Source organism: Rhinolophus ferrumequinum, chromosome 21 (assembly GCF_004115265.2).
Source record: "Rhinolophus ferrumequinum isolate MPI-CBG mRhiFer1 chromosome 21, mRhiFer1_v1.p, whole genome shotgun sequence".
NCBI lineage: Eukaryota > Metazoa > Chordata > Mammalia > Chiroptera > Rhinolophidae > Rhinolophus > Rhinolophus ferrumequinum.
In genome coordinates, this window is record NC_046304.1 from 15,224,375 (window position 1) to 15,239,369 (window position 14,995).

Here is a 14,995-nt window from a genome sequence, read left to right on the forward strand (position 1 = left end):
GCAAATTGGTAGACAGCAGTGGCTCTAGAGTTAAACTGAAGCAAGTTCCAACCCTGACTTTGCCACTTATAAGCTGTGTGACCCTGGGAAATTACTTTCAAAATGAGTATAACCTACCTCATTGTGTTGTCAGGAAGTTTTAATATGGTAATGTATGTAAAGCATTGTTTGTGATAAATTAGACATGCATGTAAACATGCAAAGAGTTAATTCCTAGTATACAGTACATTTTCAATAAATGTTAGCTATTATGGTGCTGGTCATTGTTAAAATTAAAGCTGAGCAGCAGCAGATAATGTCAATTCACTCTCGAGAAGGAATTGCCTATATCTTGCCCTGTGAAACTAAAAGGGAGCTTGTGCTTAAATCATTCTTTTGGATGATATTGTGGGGTTTTATATAGGATCATCCACTTACCAGGATTCATATGCTGGGAAGATTTCAGTCTATCTTTGAAACTATGCTTACAAACTACTTAAATTTAAAGTAAAAATTTACTTAAACTTATAATACACAGGTCTGCATCATCCCATATTCCCTTTTAATTAACAGACATGCCATTTTCACTGTTTAAATTAATATTCACCAATATTTTTAGTTCTACCTTTTATCTTAAATTATGTTACTCTTTAATATTTACATTTTGTATATGAATGCCCCTGTAACGAGACAGTTTACACAATTGTCATAATTGTACTTTTTAAGGTGTGCCAATACACCCTCACCATAGTTTTGTCAAAGATTGCCCTACTGTGCTGTTTAAGGATTAATCCAAATTTTTAAATATTACAAAAACAACATTATGATAAGCACTACTTTTTCATGTGATTTATTCTACTAGCCTACATTCTTAAAAATAATGACATCACCTGTACTTATGGATAGTTTTAATGCTCATGTTCTATACTGCCAAATAGTTATCTGCCAAATAGTCATCAAAATGTAACTGTTTCCCCAGGGTTGCATCAATACTGTTTCATTATTGTTATTCATTTTACTAGCAACAAATCTACTAGCATTTTATTATATTTACTTAATAAATATACAATAACCCAATATAATTATTGATAAGGGTGATAATTTTTCCATGAGCATTAAAAACTAAAAATTATTCCTATTATCTAGGGTTATAACAAATTTTCTATACTATTGCTACTTATTCATCAGAGCATTTAAAAAGAGACATTTGTTTGATTTAAGTTCATGAACTCATCCTAGAAAAAGTGCTACATACCTCATTGCTGAATATCACCTTCAAAGTACTCCCCTTGGGAAGCTATATGCACTGATGCCAGTGCCTAGTCAACCCTTCAAAGCAATTTTGGAACTCTTTTTCTGGAATGGCCAACAGAGCTGTCGTCATATTACCCTTGATGTCCTAAATGTCATCAAAATGTCTTCCTTTCAATATTTGCTTTATCTTCAGGCAAAAAAAGAAGTCATTGGGGGCCAGATCAGGTGAGTAGGGAGATTGTTCCAATACAGTTATTTGTCTGCTGGCTAAAATATCCCTCATAAACAGTGCCATGTGAGCTGGTGCATTGTCGTGATGCAAGAGCCATGAATTGTTGGCGAAAAGTTCAGGTCATCTAACTTTTTCATGCAGCCTTTTCAGCACTTCCAAATATTAATAATAAACTTGGTACCAACTTTGTCCAGCTGGTACAAATTCCTAATGAATAATCCCTCTGATATCAAAAAAGGTTAGCAACATCGTTTTGACTCTTGATTTGGACTGAAGGAACTTTTTTGGTCGTGGAGAATTGGCTGACTTCCATTGTACACTTTGATGCTTTGTTTCAGGGTTGTATTGGTACACCCATGTTCATCACCAGTGATAACACAGCCCAAAATAACGTCTTGCCTCTCAAAAAGGTCTTGGCAAAATTCAACTCTCCTTTGCTTTTGTTCATCAGTGAGCTCCTTCAGGACCATTTTGCACACAACGTTCTCATACCAAGATTTTCAATTAAGGTTTTCCTAACTGTTTACTTGGTCTGCTATGCTTCTCATAGTCAGCCGATGATTTTGACACAAAATTTGATGAATTTTTGCAATGTTTTCATCATTTCTGCTCATTACTGGCCACCCTGTCCTCTCTTCATCAGTGACACATTCTCTTCCCTCAGAAAAACGTTTAATCCATGTGTACACTGCTGTTTTCTTTATAGCATTATCCCCATAAACTTGGACTAACATGTCCGTGATTTCACTTCTACTCTTGCCAAGTTTAACAAGAATTGTAATGTTTATTCCATGCTCTAATTCCAGCTCCAGACATTCTCACAATGGCACACAAAAACACGCAACAACAATAATGAACGCCACTCAGCAAGACACCACCACATGTCAACACAAACACAGCTGTGAGACACCGATATACCAAGGTTATGACACATTCCTGAGCTGTTTGTACAGTGCTGCCAATGTAAGCGCATGGTGGCGAGTTTTTGAGCTTAATTGTCAGACCTCGTATGATGGTGGTCCCATAAAATTATAGCAGAGCTAAAAAATATTTTTTATAAATTTAGTGTAGAGTTTATAAAGTCTATAGTAATGTACAGTCATGTCCTACGCCTTCACATTCACCCACCACTCACTCACTCACTGACTCACCCAGAGCAACTTCTAGTGCTGGAAGCTCCATTTGTTGTAAGTGCCCTATACAGGCCTACCATTTTTTATCTTTTATACCATATCTTTATTGTACTTTTTCTGTGTTTAATATGTTTAGATACACAAGCACTTCTCATTGTGTTCAATTGCCTTCAGTATTCAGCACAGTAACATGCTGTACAGGTTTGTAGCCTAGGAGCAATAGAATATGAATATATATATATATGGTCTAGGTGCTATACTATCTAGGTTTGTGCAAGTGCAGTCTATGATGTCCAAACAAATAAAATTGCTTAATGACTCATTTCTTAGAACATGCTCCCATCATTAACTGATGCATGACTGTACTTAAAGAAATAATGGCTGAAAACTTCCCAAATCTGGAAAGGAAAATGGACTTCCAGATTTATGAAGCCCAAATATCCCAATAGGTTGAACCTAAAGAGATCTACACAAAGACACATTGTAATAATATTGCCAAAAGACAATGAGATAATTTTGAAAGCATCAAGAAAAAAGTAATCCATCACATACAAAGGATCCCCATAACACAATCGGTTGATTTCTCAGAAGACACCACGCAGACCAGGAAAGAGTAATATTATACATTTAAGGTGCTGAAAGGAAAAATAATGTCAACCAAGAACATTATCCCTTGCACAACTTTCCTTCAAAAAGGAAAGAACAATAAAGTCTTTCCCAGGCAAATGAAAACAAAGGAAGTTCATCACCACTAGACCTGCCTTTCAAGAAGTGCTAAAGGAAATTCTTCAAGTTAAAAATAAGGATGCTAACATCACTCCAACAGTATATAAAGTATAAATCTCACAGTTAAAATTAAATATATAAATTAACACCAAACAATGTCATGCTGTAATGGTGATACAAAAATCACATTTAACCATAATATAAAAAATTAAAGGACAAAAGTATTAAGAATAACTATAATTATAAAATTTTTTAATTTTAAAAGAAGTAAATTATGACATCAATAACAAAGTGTGGCAAGGGAGTAAACGTGTAGTCTTTGCATATGGTTGAAGTTATGTTTTTGTCAGCTTACAAGAGACATTATATCTATAAGAAATTTTATGCAAGCCTCATAGTAACCAAAAAGAAAAAACCTACAGTAGATACAAAAAGATAAAGAAAAGAATGGGAGAGGATATTTTCAAATCATATAACTGATAAGGAATTAATATCCAGAATATATAGAGAACCCTAAAACTTCACAACACAAAATATACAATCTGATTCAAAAATGGGCAAAAAACCATTTCTACAAAGAAGATATACAAATGGCCAACAAGCACATGAAAAGATGCTCAACATCACTAATCATTAGGGACATGCAAATAGAAACTGCAGTGAGACACCACTTCACACCCATTAGGATGGTTACTATCAAAAAAACAGAAAAAAAGTGTTGGCGACGATTCAGAGAAATTGGAACCCTGTGCACTGTTGGTGGGAATTTAAAAGGTAGAGCTACTACTGTGGAAAACAGAATAAAGATTTCTCAAAAAATTAAAAATAGAATTACCATATGACACAGCAATTCCACTTCTGGGTATATACCCAAAAGAAATGAAAGCAGGATCTCAAAGCAATATGTATATACCCATGTTCATAGCATTATGCACAACAGCTAAAACATCGAAGCAACCCAAGTGTCAAATCAACCAATGAATGGATGATTAAAATGTGGTATATTCATACAATGGAATATTATACAGCCTTTACAATGAAGTACCTTCTGCAATATGCTACAACATGGATGAACCTTGTTGGAGGACATTATGCTAAGTGAACAATGGAGGACATCAGGCTAGGTGAAATAAGCCAGTCACAAAAAGACAAACGCTGCATGATTCCACTTGTATAAGGTACTTAGAGTCCAAAAAGTCATAAAGATAAAAAGTATAATGATAGTTGCCAGGGGCTTGGGGGAGGGGAAAAATGGGGGATAGGTATAGAGCTTCAGATTTACAAGAGGAAAAGAGGTATGGGAATGGATTGTAGTGATGGCTGCACAACAATGTGAATGGATTTATACCACTGAACTGTACACTTAAAAATGGTTAAGATGGTAAAAGTTATGTTATGTGTTTTTTAACACAATAAAAAAAGAAAAAAGTTCACATGCAAATAAATAATTGCATAATTCTTTCACTGTAGCATAGAAGCAATCATAGACAATGTGTAAATGAGTGGACCAGGTTGTATTCCAATAAAATTTATTTACAAAAACAAGTGGCATGCTAGAGAACATTATGTTAAGTGAAATAAGTCAGACAGAGAAAGATAAGTACCATATGATCTCACTTATTTGCGGATTCTAAAGAAAAGAATAAGTGAATGAACTAATCGGAAACAGTTTGGGAGACAATGAGGAAAAACTGAGGGTTGCTAGATGGGCGGGAGGGGTGGGGGGTGGGGGGGAGAGTGAGGGGATTGGAGGGCAGTCGGTGACCACAGGATGGCCACGGGGTTTGAAAATTAATCTGGGGAACGTAATTTGGTGGTTACCAGAGCGTAAGGGGGTTGGGGTGGGGGGGATGAGGGTGAGGGGGATCAAATGTATGGTGATGGAAGGGGAGCTGACTCTGGGTGGTGAACACACAGTGTGACTTATGGATGATGTGATACAGAATTGCACACCTGAAATCTATGTAATTATACTAACAATTGTCACCTCAATAAATTAAAAATAAATTTAAAAAAAAAAAAAGTGGCATGTAGATTTTACTCATAAAGTGTAATCTGTTGACCCCTGATTCAAAGCAAACATTTACAATGGTGAAATATTTGCAGCTTTCGTCAAGATCAGTGATGAAGCAAGCGTCATTTATCACATTTATTCAACATTGTACTGAAAGACCGAGTTAGTGCTGTAAGACAAGAAAAAGAAATAAAAGACATAAGGACTGCAAAGAAAGAAAAAAATATCAGTATTCACAAACCTGAGTGTAAACATAAAGAATACAAAAGTCTACAAACCAATGGAATTATTGGTGTCCCTAGCAAGATCACCAGATACAAAATCAATATGCAAAAATGAATTGTATTACCGCATACAAGTAGTAAACTAGTATAAAACAAAATCTTTAAAATGTCACCAATTTCATAGCACTCTAAAAGCATCAAATACATAATAATAAATCTAGCAAAAGATGGGGAAGAACTCTACTGAAGACTACACAATGTTTCTGAAATAAATTAATAAAATAAATGTAGAAATACACCAAATTCATGATTTAGAAGACTCAGTATTGCAAAGATGTCCATTCTCCCCCAAATTTATCTAGTTTCAATACAGTACAAATCAAAATCCCAGCAGATGTTTTTGATACAATTGGCAAGCTTACTCTAAAATTTATATGGGAAATTCAGAGCCAAGACTAGCCAAAGAAATACTGAAGATGAGAATAGGATTTAAACCATATGTTAATCCTAGCAGAAGATACAGTAATTAATGAGCAGAGTATTGAGGCAAGGACAAACAGGCAAATGGAACAGAGTCCAGAAACAGACTGACGTACAAGTATACAGTCACCTGACTAATGATAAAGATTTACATGTAAATGCGATAGAAAAAGAATGATATTTTCAATAAATGGGACTGAATCAGTTGGATATGCACATCTGTGGAGAAAAATGTATCTTGATCTCTCCCTCACCTGATACAAAAATCAATTCTAGATCGATAGCAGATCGAAATGTGAATGGTAAAACAATATATGCTTTAGAGGAAAATACAGGAGAACATTGGCAACGATTTAGCAAAGATTATTAAACAAGATTTTAAAAGCACTAATTATAAAATGACAATTAATAAATTGGACTATATTAAAATTTAAATGTCCTGTTTATCAATAAGTACTATTAATTGAATGAAAGTCAACCCACAAAGTTGGAGAAGATATTTATATATACATCTGACATAGGACTCATAACCAGAATACACAAAGAACTCCTACAAGTCAACATGAAAGACAGACAGCCCAATAGAAAAATGGGCAAAAGACTTAATGCTATATTACACAAGAGGATATCCTTATGGAGGTGGTTAGTTCATTAGTCATCGTGCAAATGGAAATTAAAACCACAATAAGATATACTACGTACCCAGTAAAAAGCTCAAATGAAAAGGATAGAAAAATACAAAATCACAGTAAGATTGTGGGGCAACTAGAACTTTTTTATAATGCTAGAGATTGGATAAATAGGTAAGAACTATATATAATTGTGTAATTATATATATACATAATTATGTAATTATATATATAATTATGTATGTATATACATTAAAAACTATTAGGGAAAATTGTTTAGCACAATCTACTAAAACTAGACATAGACCTGCTCTATCATCTAAACATTCCGCTCCTACATATAGTTGCCCGAGAGGAATGTGTAGCTGCACTACTCATAACATTCAAAAAATGGAAAATAGACATGTCCATGAGTGGTAGAATGCACAATGGAACACTACACAGCAATGAAAATGAACAATCCACAACCACATATAACAATATAGATGAACCTCATATATATAACAGTGCATGAAAAAAGCAGACAAAAAAAGTGAAAAAGGTAAATTTCCATTTAAATAGGAACAAAAATGAGTAAAACTAATTGCTGCTATTAGGAGTCAGGGGAGTGATTGCTCTTGCAGGAACAGTGTCTAGAAGAGAACATGAGAGGATTTCTGCAGCGCTGGTAATATGTTTTTTATTTGACTGCTGGCTACTCACGTTTGTTCAGTTTATAATAATTTCTGCCAAAATTTTCAGGCTTGGCTCTATAACCAAAAATATTGTAAGCATCATTATTTATCAGTCTATGTCTGATTATTAGGTGAGTGCACAAGTAATTGCGGTTTTTGCAATTTTTAAACTTTTAAACCGCAATTACTTTTGCACCAACCTAATACATTCTCTAGAGTCCTTTTATGCTTTCATCTGTTGGTTCTTTCTTTCAGCATCCTATTTCCTTGCAAGTCTGTTTTGTGCCAAACGTTGTGTTTAAAAAAATTGAGGGAAATGATTGGAGGTCTAAGATGACATTATTTTTCTCCAAATTTGATGTTTTTTCAATTTATTTTACTTTGTACTCAGGTTCACTAGCAATCTGGGATCATCCTAACCCAAATTTAGTGCTTGAGGTTTTTCCTGTCCTCTGATGACTCAGAGCCAGGCTGCAACATGTGTGTGATGCCTTCTTTAATTATAATTAGTAAGAGTAACTCCTAGGGCATCTTTTAGGTTGCTGACCAATGTGGAATTGGTTTACTCCATATAAACAAAACTCATTTCCCAAGACTTTTGCTTATAGTTACTCACATTGGACCAATTATCCAGGTGTATCTCAACGAGCTCTCTTGGGATTGCCTCCCCAAAACTTCTCCAAAACTGATAAACAGGCCTGATGTGGCTGCAGTTCAGCCTCTTTCTTCATGAACTTGGTTTCAAGGGGTTCCCCAGGACCATCAGAGTGTCCACAGCCTTACATTCTTCTCCTTGTATGCAGGCACTGAAGATCCAGGCACCAATTCCCCTCCGTCCCAACCCCAGCCAATAGGTTGACTCACCAAATCCTATTCAGAAGCAATGATTTACTGTTCTTTATGTCCTGACAAGTTTTCATCTTGTACGGAAGGAAAGTGGAAGCAACAGAACTAAGCAACTTTGAGACCAGCACGGAATGGTAGATAAAGTCTGGGCATCTCAGACATCCTCTCTCTCTCTCTCTCTCTCTCTCTCTCTCTCTCTCTCTCTCTCTCTCTCCCTCTCCCTCCCTCTCCCTCTCCCTCTCCCTTTTTCCCCTCCTTCCTTTCTTATCTTCTTTCTTCTCCATTTGCTCTCTCTTCCACAAACATACTCACATACTTTGAAAATCTTCATATACTCTAATTCCTTAATATTTAAAGAAAAGTAACAATCCCTTCAATCTTTTTAAGCATTCTATAGTTTTCAAAGTGCTGTCACACACTCTGCTGCGTGTGATTCTCAAACTTCAAGAAAGGCTTTATGGGTGAGATAAGGAGGCTCAAAGAAGTTGTGTGACCTCCTCAAGATAGGATAGCTAGACAGCAACACAGGAGGTCTGAAAAGGAAGTTTTCTGATGCTGAGAGTGGAGCTTTCTTCCAGACCTCTCCCCCCACACACATACACACACACTCTCTCCCCTCTCCGCCCAGCCACACTGTAGAAAGCTTTGTGTCTCTAAGACCAACTGACCACACAAGTGTTCAGAACCCACTGACTCTTACTCAGAGCAATGTTTCCCAAAGTGTACAGTCAGAATCACCAGGTGAATTCGAAAAGAACTTGGTTCTTTTAAGAACAATCAGTATTTCAAGTAGAAGGGCCAGAAAATGAGCTTTTTGTTTTAAAACATCACAAGTGATTGTTGATGACACAGGCTGTGGAAAGAAGTCATTTCTGATGTGGTTGAAGGAGGTGGATGACCTTTGTCTGCACGACAGAAAGAGAGGTGGTGGTGGTGGACTGTGCTCAGGGTTGGGGTCACCCAGGGAGTCACCATGTTGCTCTTTTTCATCATCAAGTCAATTTGAGGGTTTCGAAGTGGTCTCTGGAGTGAGCCTATCAGTTCCCCTTTCTCACTGAAACTCTTTGCTTTTCTAAGATGCCTCTTTATCTCAAAGTCTCACTTAAGTACTGTGAGAAATAAATGAGCCCATTCATGGTGTAGCACCATGGGAGTACTATATGAGTAACAAAACCAGATGTGGGAAGCTGTACATACAAAAAAGTCTCTAGAGCATGTCCTAAAGATTACTCTCATTTTAACTCAAATACCAAAGGATCATCACATGTTTACTCTTTAATTTGGAATCTTAATATTAAAAGAGAAATTAAGCAACACCTATCTCCACTGAATGCTTGAATCAGCTCTGAAACGATCACTCATCCTGTTATTTCATACAGCCTGTTTGAATGCCTTCTGTGATGGGGAAATCACTCCCCACCCCTACCCCCTACAACACTTGTCTTCTAGGAGATAGCCTGGCTCATCTTTCTATCTCTCTTTTATAGTCTAACTCCTGACCTGGACAATCCATAGCCTCTTTGCATGTGAAGGCCATAATAATACATTCTCTCACTCTTCTCATCTCCATCTAGATAGTCCAAAGGGAATAGCCACAAATGAGTCTCCACGTGGACATCTTGGGTCATTCCTTGCAGACACAGGTGGGTTGAGGCTGCTTCTGTCTGAGTGGGACGTCGAGCCATATCTCAGATAAAGGCAAGACTGGGGTTACTGTGTGTATATATATATATATACATATATATATATACACATATATATATATATATATATGACTCAAGCCTGAATTCTCTACTCTACAATTCAAGAAAAAACAAAGGACTTCACACTGATATCTTGTCAAAAGAAACAGTGCCAGACTTCCAGTCCCAAATCAAAGGAGTAACAAAATACAAAAATGTATTTAATGACTAAGTATTTCTATTTTCAATTAGAATTTATTCAACGTCAAAGTTAAAACATCATCTTCAGAAGCATATTTTTTGAATTACAATACAGGCATAGTCCATATTTTAATAAAATATCTTTGATCAAATTTCCACAGTTGATTTTTCTTAAATCTGGCACACTTTACACTCATTTAGATTACCTGCTTGCCCCATCCCCCAAAAAAATATGGGCACACAACCCTGTTCTATACTTTCTAATTGTATACGAAGAGAATCATAATTCAAGATCACAATGAGAAACATAGAGAAGACATGAAAGACATTAGAATGACTAATTGACACTTGATTGAAATGGACTAGAATGCACCATTACAAAGAAGAGGAGTAAGAGTCTATAGTCTCTAGTATAATTGAGACTCTTGGGCTGTGGCACCTAACTACCTGGGTTCAAATCTAAAATGCAAACTTACTTCTCATGTGATGTTAGACAACAAATTAACCTTTATATCACTTTATCGATAACAAGCACAAAAGCACCCAAGAAGTGCTTGCTATTTATTATTTCTTTTAAAGAAAGTTGCTTGGATCTGGGTCCCAAAAAGTCAAATAAATATTAAAGGATACAATAAAGTGAGCATATGGCTGCAGAGAGGGTAGTAAGGGATGTTTCTATTCACAGTGAAGAGTAAGGTGTGTTGGAAGTAGAGAACTCCAGGAGTTTCTGTGCTCTGAGAAGCCAGTAGGCTTTGTCCCTTGAATAAAATGTCTGATTAGGGAGCTGCCATCAGTCAGATATCACTTATTACGTATGCTGTCATTGAGGAGACATCTGAGCCTACCTACTTCTTTCATTTCTCTACGTGTTATTTTCTTCAGCATTAAAATGAAAATACTGACTTTTCCCCGCCTACCTCACAAAGCTACTATAAACTTGAAATCTCTTTTGAGAATTCCTTGCAAAACATATAGTACTCCATTATGAAATACATATGAATACAATTTTAAATAAAGAGATTGGGTCTGGTAGACACTAATCAAGATATTTCCAGAATGTTGAGCAGTTACTTGGATGTTACACTGCTTGAAGAACAATTCTACAGAGTCATGTCATAGAATCTCAGTAATCTGGATACTAAGGTTGGAAGAGAAACCTAAGGCGTGTGCATTCCAGCCTAATTTACTGAGTGTGTCGAAGATGACTTCAGGGCTTTAGCCCAGGATCCTTCACTTTTTTATTCATTATAGGCACATGGAGATACAGCCTCTGTAGTCATCACCTGAGTCTTTACCATCCCTTCTCATTTCTCTCATTTTGTCTTCCTAGGCCTAAGGAATATTGGATCCTAGTGGAACCTAGGTCTTTGAAAAACACAGTAAATTTCAAGGCATCTCTGAAACAAATCCACTAGGAGGTCTAGGGCAGGGACTTCTTAATGACTAGCCATCCTTTGGGTAGGGTAACAGGAAGACAGGAAGTAACCTCATGCCCTAGTCCACCAGGAATACTACCCTGGCTTCCACAGCTCAGATCTCTTCCTTCTCTGACTTCTTCATTATTTTCACTCCTGAAATATTTGCCTTCTGAAGTGCATAAGACTGATAACCTATTGTACTGTGTAGTCCAATTATTGCTTCAGAAATATAATTCCAAAAACAGAAATAAATGTTTCTTATTGATCAACTTATTCAATCATTTAGTCCCATAATTTATCCCTAATACATTTAAGAAAAGTAACTGTGGGTTATTTTGACACATTCCTCATCACTTAATGTTGAAATAATCCCTGTCCTTAAACAGCACAATTGCTACTCCTTCACAATGACTTTTCTAATCTCTCCCAGTCAGATTTGACAACTGCATCTTGGTTCTCTAAAAGGTAACTGGATGAAAAGGATAAATGGAAATAAAATGGTGTTCTGAGCAAAGTAAACAACAAACACAAACATTTAAGAGTTAAGGAAGACGTGGCATGGGGCTGGCCCGGTGGCTCAGGCGGTTGGAGCTCCATGCTCCTAACTCCAAAGGCTGCCAGTTGGATTCCCACATGGGCCAGTGGGCTCTCAACCACAAGGTTGCCGGTTCAACTCCTCGAGTCCTGCAATGGATGGTGGGCTCCCCACCCTGCAACTAAGATTGAACATGGCACCTTGAGCTGAGCTGCCTCCCGGATGGTTCAGTTGTTTGGAGCGCAGGCTCTCAACCACAAGGTTGCCGGTTCAACTCCTCGAGTCCTGCAATGGATGGTGGGCTCCCCACCCTGCAACTAAGATTGAACATGGCACCTTGAGCTGAGCTGCCTCCCGGATGGTTCAGTTGTTTGGAGCGCAGGCTCTCAACCACAAGGTTGCCAGTTCGATTCCTCAAGTCCCCCAAGGGATGGTGAACAGCGCCCCCTGCAACTAAAGATTGAACACGGCACCTTGAGCTGAGCTGAGCTGTCGCTGAGCTCCCCGATGGCTCAGTTGGTTGGAGCACGTCCTCTCAACCACAGGTTGCCGGTTCGACTCCCACAAGTGCTGCGCCCCCTGCAACTAGCAATGACAACTGGACCTGGAGCTGAGCTGCACCCTCCACAACTAAGACTGAAAGGACAACAACTTGACTTAGAAAAAAGTCCTAGAAGTACACACAGTTCCCCAATGAAGTCCTGTCCCCTTCCCCAATAAAATCTTTAAAAAAAAAAAAGAAGAAGAAGAAGAAGACATAGCATACTCAAGAAACTAAAGGAAGTTCAGCATGGCTGTATGAACAGAAGAGAATACAAGGGATGGGGCAAGAATCAGGCTTGGTCATGCAAGGCCTTGTAAAATGTAGTGAAGTATGCCACCTTCATCTTAAGCAAAAATTCCCCAAATTCTTTTAAGAAGGCAATTAGTTTTTAGGAATGTAGTTCGTCTTAAATTGAAGATAGTGCACTAAATAAAAAAGTCAGAGAAATCATTTAGAAGGCATTTCAGCATCCCAAGGTGAGAGATGATAGTGACTTGAATTAAAATAGTGGTGACAAGGTTTCAAAGTGGATATATTAGAGAAATGTAGTCACCAACAAATATCCACTGAATGGTTTAATCAAACTAAGATTTCTTGACACCAGCCTCTTTAGAAGTAAAATAGACACACATCTCCTTCTATATAGAATATAGAGGGTTGCAGCTAGCAACATTCTTGCTGCAACAATTACTTTTAAAAAAACAGATAAATTTTAAATCATATTTTAAAGGCACTAAAGAGTTGCAGAAATAACAAAATCTACGTAAACTAAAGTTTCAGAGAGAGGGAGAACTGTTCTGAGATGTGGCAAGTACAACTGGTTGATTTTTTATAGGAAGCTATTTGTTGAATCTGGGCACAGGCTGAGGCAGAGGATCTCTCTGGGGGAAGAGAAAGCATCAAAACTTGTAGCAGTCATACAATACTGGACTAAGAGATTGGAAACTTGAAGGACAGAAACCCATTGATGGCTTTTCTCATGGGACATTTGCTGATTCTGGTGGAATTCTAGGGAGCTAGGGTGAGTCTTCTCAAAGGCAGAGCAAAATGTCCTGCTGTCTTTCAGGACTGAGAATCAGACTCATCAAGAGAGGAGGCCTTCTTCAAACACAAGTCTAATATTTCCCTTAAGATTATTTGCCGAATTTTGAAGTTTCATGAAGTAAAAACAAACAAACAAACAACCTCTAAAGAGAATTCCCCATTATTTTACAGAGCTGAGGAACTCATCAGCTTCTCAAAAAAAGCCTAGAAGGACCACACATTAGGAAGAACTAAACTTAGTCTTCCTAAGACAGCAACCCAACTCTAAACCAAATCAATACCTGATTGTATTAATCAACCCATTTACCATTTCTGCATAACAGAAAAGGAAGAACAATTGCCGTTAGAAGATGACATTACCTGGAGCCACAAAAATACCAGTATTAATAATATCCATCATACAATAAAAAATTACTAGACTAGGGAAGAGGCAAAATCATATGAAGAGAAAAACAAAACAATTTAAAAAATAACAATGAAGAAGGAGGAGGAGGAGGAGGAGGAAAGATAAGCTTGATGTTAGAGGTGGCAGATAAGGAATTTAAAATGCAATGATTAATATCTGAAAATAATTAAATAATGAATTTAAATTTTAAATAATTTTCACCTGCAAATCACATAAATAAAAATAAAGCAATGGCTATTCTAGAAGTGAAAAGTAAGAGTATTTGGAATTAAGAACTCAGTGGATGTGTTTAATAGCAAACTACACATAGCAGGATACAGGATTAATAAACTAGAAGACATCACAATATAAAAATACCCAAACTGAATCCCAAAATTAAAGGGAAAAACACCCAAATGAGATTATAAGAGATATATGGGACATACACAGAAGGTTTAACATATATACATCATTGGAATCCAAAAACGATAGGAGAAAGAAAATGGAAAAAGGGAAGATAACCAAGTATTTTCAAAACAAATAACTACAAACATGAAACTACAGATTTAGGTTGTTCAGCAAACACCAAGGTATAAAATCAAACAAAACCAAATCTAAGCATATAATAGTAAACTTCTTAAAACCAAATATAAAGAGGGGAAATCCAAGATGGCAGAGTAGATAAACACTGCGTGCTTCCTTCAATGAACAAATTAAAATTACAACTAAATTATAGAACAACCAACCTGGGAACCATCTGAAGTCCAACTGAACAGAAGTTTTATAACTAAGGATAAATAAAACAAGCCACATTGAGACTGGAGGGGCAGAGACGCAGAACTAGCTAACGCCAAACGTCGTGTGGTGGTTGAGAACCAGGAGGGAAATCTTCGCCGCACAGATTCCCCTCAGAGTAACAAGGGACCCCAGCCCCACAGTGGCCTCCCCAACCCAGAGTACTGATGCTGGGAAAAGGAGCCCCCACAATATCTGGC